At 31.3% G+C, this 7,101-nt stretch overlaps 1 long non-coding RNA gene across 1 annotated transcript in view; it reads right to left on the bottom strand.

The window, feature by feature from the left end:
* The window catches only part of LOC108661402, a 5,847-nt gene extending 5,229 nt beyond the window's left edge, over nt 1-618 (bottom strand). Inside the window, exons 1-2 of the long non-coding RNA XR_001927196.1 lie at nt 548-618; nt 382-464 (exon numbers count right to left, since the gene is read on the bottom strand). This is a non-coding gene — a long non-coding RNA (uncharacterized LOC108661402). The remainder of the gene's footprint in view (nt 1-381; nt 465-547) is intronic.

Here is a 7,101-nt window from a genome sequence, read left to right as displayed (position 1 = left end):
CTTCTTGATTGACTTCGACATCCGGCTAAATATTAATATTTTAATATTATTTTATTAATAAAATATTATTTTATTCTAAAAATTTTATCTTGTCTCCTTGGTACCCAAAATACCTTATTATGCCTCACTTGACTTCCAAATCGCCTTTTATCTCACAAATTCTCCTCCGATAAAATTATTATTATTTTATTGTTATTTTCTCACTTGCGGAATATTTTATCCTAAACTACTCCTTTCGTCTTTTATCACTTCTAAATATTTTAATTGACCTCAATTTGCATTCGATCAACTTTATTTATCACCATATCAAAGTATGGGGTATTTCAAATACACATTTTAGTTTTCCTTTCCACTTACGATCCCAAGGTTAAAAACACTTACCCATCATTTGTCTTGCTTTAAACCACCATACTTCTAAGATTAACCCGCATGCATGCACCTGGTTCTTCGAATCCTTGAAGATCCTTGCCACCACAAGCATAATCTCACATCACAATCGGTTCACAAGGTATGCATTCAAGCAAAATGACAACTTTACCTTCCTTACCCTTGAATCACTAAGCCAAACCACCACTTTTCCTTTAGATTTCAACAATGGCAGATGGAAGAAAACCTCTCCTAGCTTTTCTTTTTGCTTTTTTCTTCTTTCTTCCTGGGTGAAGCTTTCAAAACTGATTCTTTTTCTTTTTCCTCTCAAAGGCACGGGTTTCCCAAGCCTTTCCTCACTTTTTTTCTTCTTTTATTCCTTATCTCTCATTAGACCAATTTGTCACCCACTTACTTTCATGCACCAAATTTCTCCTTCATTCATTGATCCAATATCCACCTCCATTCACTCATTCTATCCGCCACCTTCACTGCCTCATCCTTTCTCTTTTCATTTTTTATTTCACCCACCACCTTGTCATCCAATCACATTTCATGCACAACGTTTACTTTATACTTTATTTGGTCATTTATTAAACTATTCAAGACACATGCATCCCACATTTTTCTTTTCTCATTTGAGCACCTAATACACCAATCTTATTATATGCAATAGGATTTATTCCTATTCTTCTTCTTACTTCACATGGTGGGGGTCCCACATGTTCCCCACTAACTTTCTCCTTTTTGCATGCAATAATTTTCATGTAATAGTAAATTCACATGCACATTTCATTATTCCACATTTCCTTATTTTCTCAATTAATTCTCCATGCCTCCATTCTTCCGAACTCACACATACTTTTACTAATACTTATATCACTAAAATTTCACTTATTAAAATAATAGTCTAGAATGAATAAAATAATATTTTATTCATCAAATCAACAAAATTGTATTACAACTCCCTCACTTGAGTTCAACGCATAAATTGTGCGAGTTTGTCTATCATTCACAATAAAAATATTTAAATATTATTTTAATAATATTTTATTAATAAAATATTATTTAATTTCAAAATTTTTCATTTGGCTTCCGAGGTTCCAAAACATTTTAATTTGTCCCAATTTAGCTACATCGTTCCTTTTCAATCCATAACTATGATCTTAATAAAATATTATTATTTTATTACACATAATATTTTATTCTAAAATATTCCTTTCCTCCTTCACCACTCCTAAACTCCTTAATTGACCTCAATTGGTCTTAATCTTGTCCTTAAAGTCGTATTAACTATCGTTCCAAGACACGGGGTGTTACATGTCCTTTTTGTAATACTATAATGTGGTATGAAGAAAGAGTTGATACAACTCACCGTACAACTTTTTGTACATTTACATTGTGTTGTCAACAAGGTATGGTTCGATTACCTTTATTTAGGCAAACACAAGATTTCTTACATTATTTATCAGATTATGATGGAAGTTACAAAAGTAGTAAATTTAAAGATAACATTAGCATTTACAATTCTATATTTCAATGTACATCAATTGGAGGAAGAATAGATAATACTATAAATAGTCATCCAGGTTTATATATCTTTAAAACAAATGGTCAAAATCATCATCAAATTGGTTCTTTGATTCTTGTTATGGGACATAAGCCTAAGCTTGCACAACTTTACATATATGACACAAACAATGAAAGTACGAGTAATGTAATGATAGATTTGTAGTAAAAAATTTAATAAAAATTATTGATGAAACTATTGAAATAGTTAAAGTATGTAGAACAATGAAAGATAGGTTTAAAGAATTAGCTAACCTTTCAGTCTAACTCAAGTTACTTGGAGCACAGATTAACCAAGAAAGAACTTGTGCAACCCTAGCTGGATCAAAGCTTGCTAGATTAATTGTCGATGAGATAGGGGAATCTAATAGTCACTGTGACATCATTGTTGAGCACAAAACTGATGGACTGAAGTAAATAAGTGAGTTGCATCCTTTTTTTTCATTGCAATGCAGTATCCTCTATTATTCCCTTATGGGGAGGATGGCCACATGTTAGTTATTAGCTTTGTTGATACTCCTATCAAAGAAAGGTTGAAGAGAAAGCATGTGTTAGAAACGTTAGCTCAAAGAGTGAATATCCAAGAGAGGGTGAATTGGATACTAAAAATTTTAAAAATCAAAATCAACTAGGTATAGTCAACTATATTGAAGTTATAGTCGATCCTTTATCAGAAAAATGTTTTCCAAATGTAGATCAAATAAAAACAACTTGAGAAGAATTGTTCAAAAAGTATTTTCAACAAGAAATAGGCAAATAGTGAAGGTTGAAAAAGATTTAATAAACAAGCAAATCAATATGTGAAAAGTGGAGATGAAGTGAGATGTAGCAAAACAAAGTTATAATAAGAATGAAAACATTAAGTAAAAATCAAACCTTTTTTCAAAAATAAATTTCCTAGTTGTGTCAAAGACAAAGTAAATGATTTTCTAAAACAAGTTTTCATAAATAAATCATAATGCATAAAAATAAATTAAGACACAAGAATTTTATAATGGTTTGGCTTTCTTAAATGCCTACATCGACTCCCTTAGCTCACCAAGGAAATTCAAATGCACTTAAGAAAATATGCTTTTACAGGATTAAGCATTAAACCCTTACAAAGGCTTTTTACGAGGCAACCATAACTCTTACAACATTTTTTAACGGGATCAAGTGGAACCCATACAATGCCTTTTACCTGGAGCAAACATAAACCATGATTTTTAATGAGATCAATCATAAACCTTACAAATGGTTTTTACTGAAAGCACGCATAACCCATGGTTTTTAATGAGCTCAACCACAAACCCACACTAACTTTTCAAGGATGAGTTAGAACTTTTATAAAGAATAGCAAAATTACCTTTAAAAGGTGGATTTTGCTAGTTTGGTACAATAGAGGAAGAATGCCTAATAATGGATAAATATATTGGATATAAAGATTGAAATGTAAGCACAAAGAAGGTTTAGCTCAAGTAGGCTTGGTTTTGCTTGTTTTTCTCTCTTTTCTTTCCAAGACCATGATTTTCAATAGTTTGGCCCTTTTTCTTTGTTTTTCATCACTTTGAAATGCTTCCAAATGATCCATTTTATAGTTGGAGAAGTCTTGGAGCCGTTGGAGGTGATTAAGGTAAGAAACTAGCTGTTTTCCTTTTGAATTTTGTGTCCAACAGTCATCTATAGTCAAGTATAGAAGTTATATTTTTGTCAATCCACTTCCAAAAAACTTTTTTTTTTTTACATCAGACCTTAGAGGGTCGACTATGGCTTTGAAAAGTCTTATTTTCACACATCTGGCTCATCAGGGTCAACTACACATGTGTTGAGGTTAACTATGGCTTTGAAGAACTTCATTTCCATGAGCTCTCTGCCTCAAGGTCGACTATAGGTGTACAGAGGTCAACTATGGCTTTTTGTTCTTCAAGTTTTCTAGTTCATTCTTACTCGTTTTATCATAATATCAACTTGCCTTGCTATAAGATCGATTGGAGCTTTGTTTTTTCAAGATTCCATGACATTTAGCATATATCTTTGGCCATATCTTCCTTGTGATCAAATGTTGAGTGATGATTAAGTTTCTTGACTTGAAACAAACTTGGTATAGTATAGATTGATAATCTTTGATTGCTTTGGGATAATCTCCACCATTTGTGAACCTAACTTGTAGTTTTAACATCTAAAGGATAAATGTTAGAGGGATTAAATGTATGAAAGTTAAATCATTTCAAAAACTTATCAAGAACCATTTAAATAATGTTCAAGCAAATTTGATCATTTTGTCATAATCAAAACTATAATCATTTTCAAGCTAACATGTGTTAATGAGGAAATATTATGCTTATATCATTCAATAACGTGATCCTACGCACAGTACTTTGTTAAAAGGTAGCAAACTGCTTCAACAATTTATTGTTGATGCATTCTCTACAATTGAAGAAATGGGATTGCAATTCATAAGAGATAATTAGAAGAGTTTAAGGTTTGAGGTTCATAAATGTTTGAGAGATGTTGTGTCAAAAGGAGATGTGCAAGGTAGTACAGATAGGAAACAGGTAATTCTACTTACGACATTTACTGGAAGTGCTTGCTACATATTCCAAAATTATCAAAATGTAATGGCAATCTGTCGATATTATAGTTGTCTAAATTTGTTCATCACATTTCCTTATAATGTGAAATGATTAGAAATAAAGGAAGCTTTATTTATAGTTCCTGTTCAGCGAGCACAAGATAGACCTGGTGTAGTTTCAAGAGTGTTTAGATTAAAGCTTCGTTATTTCATGGAAGATTTTATTATAAAGAACCACTTCGGACCGATATCAATAAGTAAACATTTTTTTATCTATTCAACTTATTTTTTTTCCATATAAGAGTAAACTTTAATCTCTACTTATTTTTATATGTTACTGACAATTTTATTCTAGGGTGAAACATTTTGGATTCACATTCCGAGGTAACATTTTTGAACTTGTTAAAGATACTGATTGTGTTGTGAATTATGATTTTTACCTATTATTTCATGTCACTAACAATTTTCTTCTGTCTTTTGTTATCATATGTTGCAGTTACATATACCATTGAATTCCAAAAGCATGGCCTCCCACACATTCATATATTGTTTTGGCTAGATCTTACTTCAAAATGTTTAGACGTTAATGATGTTGAGAAGATAATATCTGCTTAAATATTGAATAAAGAGGGCGATTCAGTTAGATATGAAGCTGTCACAAATTTTATGATACATGGACCATGCGTTGGTCTCAATCCTTCTTCTCCATGTATGGTTAAAGGTAAATGTTCCAAATTTTTTCCCAAACAGTATCAATCAAAAATTACCATTAATGAATATAGTTTTGCTATTTACAAAAGAAGACAAGTAAGCAATGATTTGTGTCTTGCGATTAAAAATAATGTTGAAGTAAACAACAGATTTTTTATATCTCATAATGTTGATTTAATTGTGAAATATTATGCCCATATTAATGTAAAACTGTGTAATCGATCAAGATCTATCAAATACTTATTCAAGTATATTAATAACGAACCAGATAGAGTGAGAGCTGTAATTGTGAGTAATAATATGAGTAGTAATGCAGAATAGCAAAATATAGGAAATGATATTGATGAAATCGAGGTGTATTTAGACTACAGATACTTATCTGCGTATGAATCTTGCTGGAGAATTTTTGGTTTGACATACACCATCATGAACCAATAGTTAAAAAGTTAGTCATCCATTTGCTAGATGAACAAAATGTATCTTTCAATGAGAATGACGATCTGTCTAGAGTCATTTAAGACCTGATGTGAGAAAGTTAATGTTCACAGAGTGGATGTATGTAAATCAACTGTATACAAAGGTAAGAGAATTGATCTATGTTGACTTCCCAACAAAATAGGTTTAGTCAAAGTTTGGAACGACTTGGGAGAAACAAAAAAGAGGTAAGTCAATAAAAAGATTGCATATATTCATCCAACCGCAGGAGAACTTTACTATATTAAGTTGTTGTTGAATATTGTGAAAGGTCCAAGGACTTTTGAAGAAATAAAAACAGTTGAAGGTGTAGTTCCCAGTACATTTCAAGCAGCATGTGAAGCATTAAGTTTGCTAGAAGATGATCGAGAATGGACAGATGCGATTATACAAGTTTCAGAATGGGCAACTAGTGAACAATTACAACTTTTTTTCACCATTATTATGCTATGTGAAGTTCCTAATCCATTATCACTACGGGAAAACAATTTGAAACTTTTTAGCGAGGACATTAGCTATAAATTGAGGCAGGCTTTTGGTGCTGCTAATTGTGAAATTCCAAATAGAGATCTCAAGAACTACACTTTGGTTGCTTTAGAATAACTTTTCAATAAAATTATAGTTCATTTTCATAATTCAATCTTATAAAACCAATAGAAGGTTTAATGTACACAATGCAGAACAGACTTATTCATGAAAAGATCAACTATGATTTACATGAACTGCAATAGCAACATTTACAATGCTTGGTGAACCTGAATGTCAAACAATTAGATGTTTATCAAACTGTCAAACAATAAAGGTTGACTATTGTTTGTGTATGGCCAAGATGGTATAGGTAAGATGTAATTGTTGAATATGATAATCTTTGAAATTAGATCAACAAGAAAAATTGTTCTTTTTGTTGTTTCATCTAGAATTGCATCTCTATTGTTACTAGAAGGTAGAACAACACATTCCAGATTCAAAATCCCTTTGAACGTTAATGAATGTTCAATTGGTGATATAAAACAAGGTACACAACTTACTGACTTGATTTAGAATACCAGTCTTATTATTTGGGATGAAGCTTTTACGATGCATAGACACTATTTTGAAGCTTTGGATAAAAGTTTAGGGGATGTACTTACTAATCATCATTCTAAAAATGTGAAAAAGCCTTTTGGTGGGAAAACAGTATTATTAAGAAGAGATTTAGGCAAATTTTACCTGTTGTGGATGGTAGAACAAAATCTGAAATTCTAAATGCATCTATAAACTAACCATTCTTATGGAAGTATTGCCACATCTATTGTTTGACAATGAACATGAGGTTTTTCCAATTTTATGTTGAAGAATAAACCAAGTTTGAAATTTCAAATTTTGCTTTGTAGTTACTAGATATAAAAGAAGGAAAATTTAGTGCTTCTAGCTATGATCTTAAGGAGGAG

Source organism: Theobroma cacao, chromosome 3 (genome assembly GCF_000208745.1).
Source record: "Theobroma cacao cultivar B97-61/B2 chromosome 3, Criollo_cocoa_genome_V2, whole genome shotgun sequence".
In the NCBI taxonomy this organism is placed as follows: Eukaryota; Viridiplantae; Streptophyta; class Magnoliopsida; order Malvales; family Malvaceae; genus Theobroma; species Theobroma cacao.
Note: the sequence above shows the minus strand (reverse complement) of the source record. Positions and strands in the feature narration are given on the sequence as shown.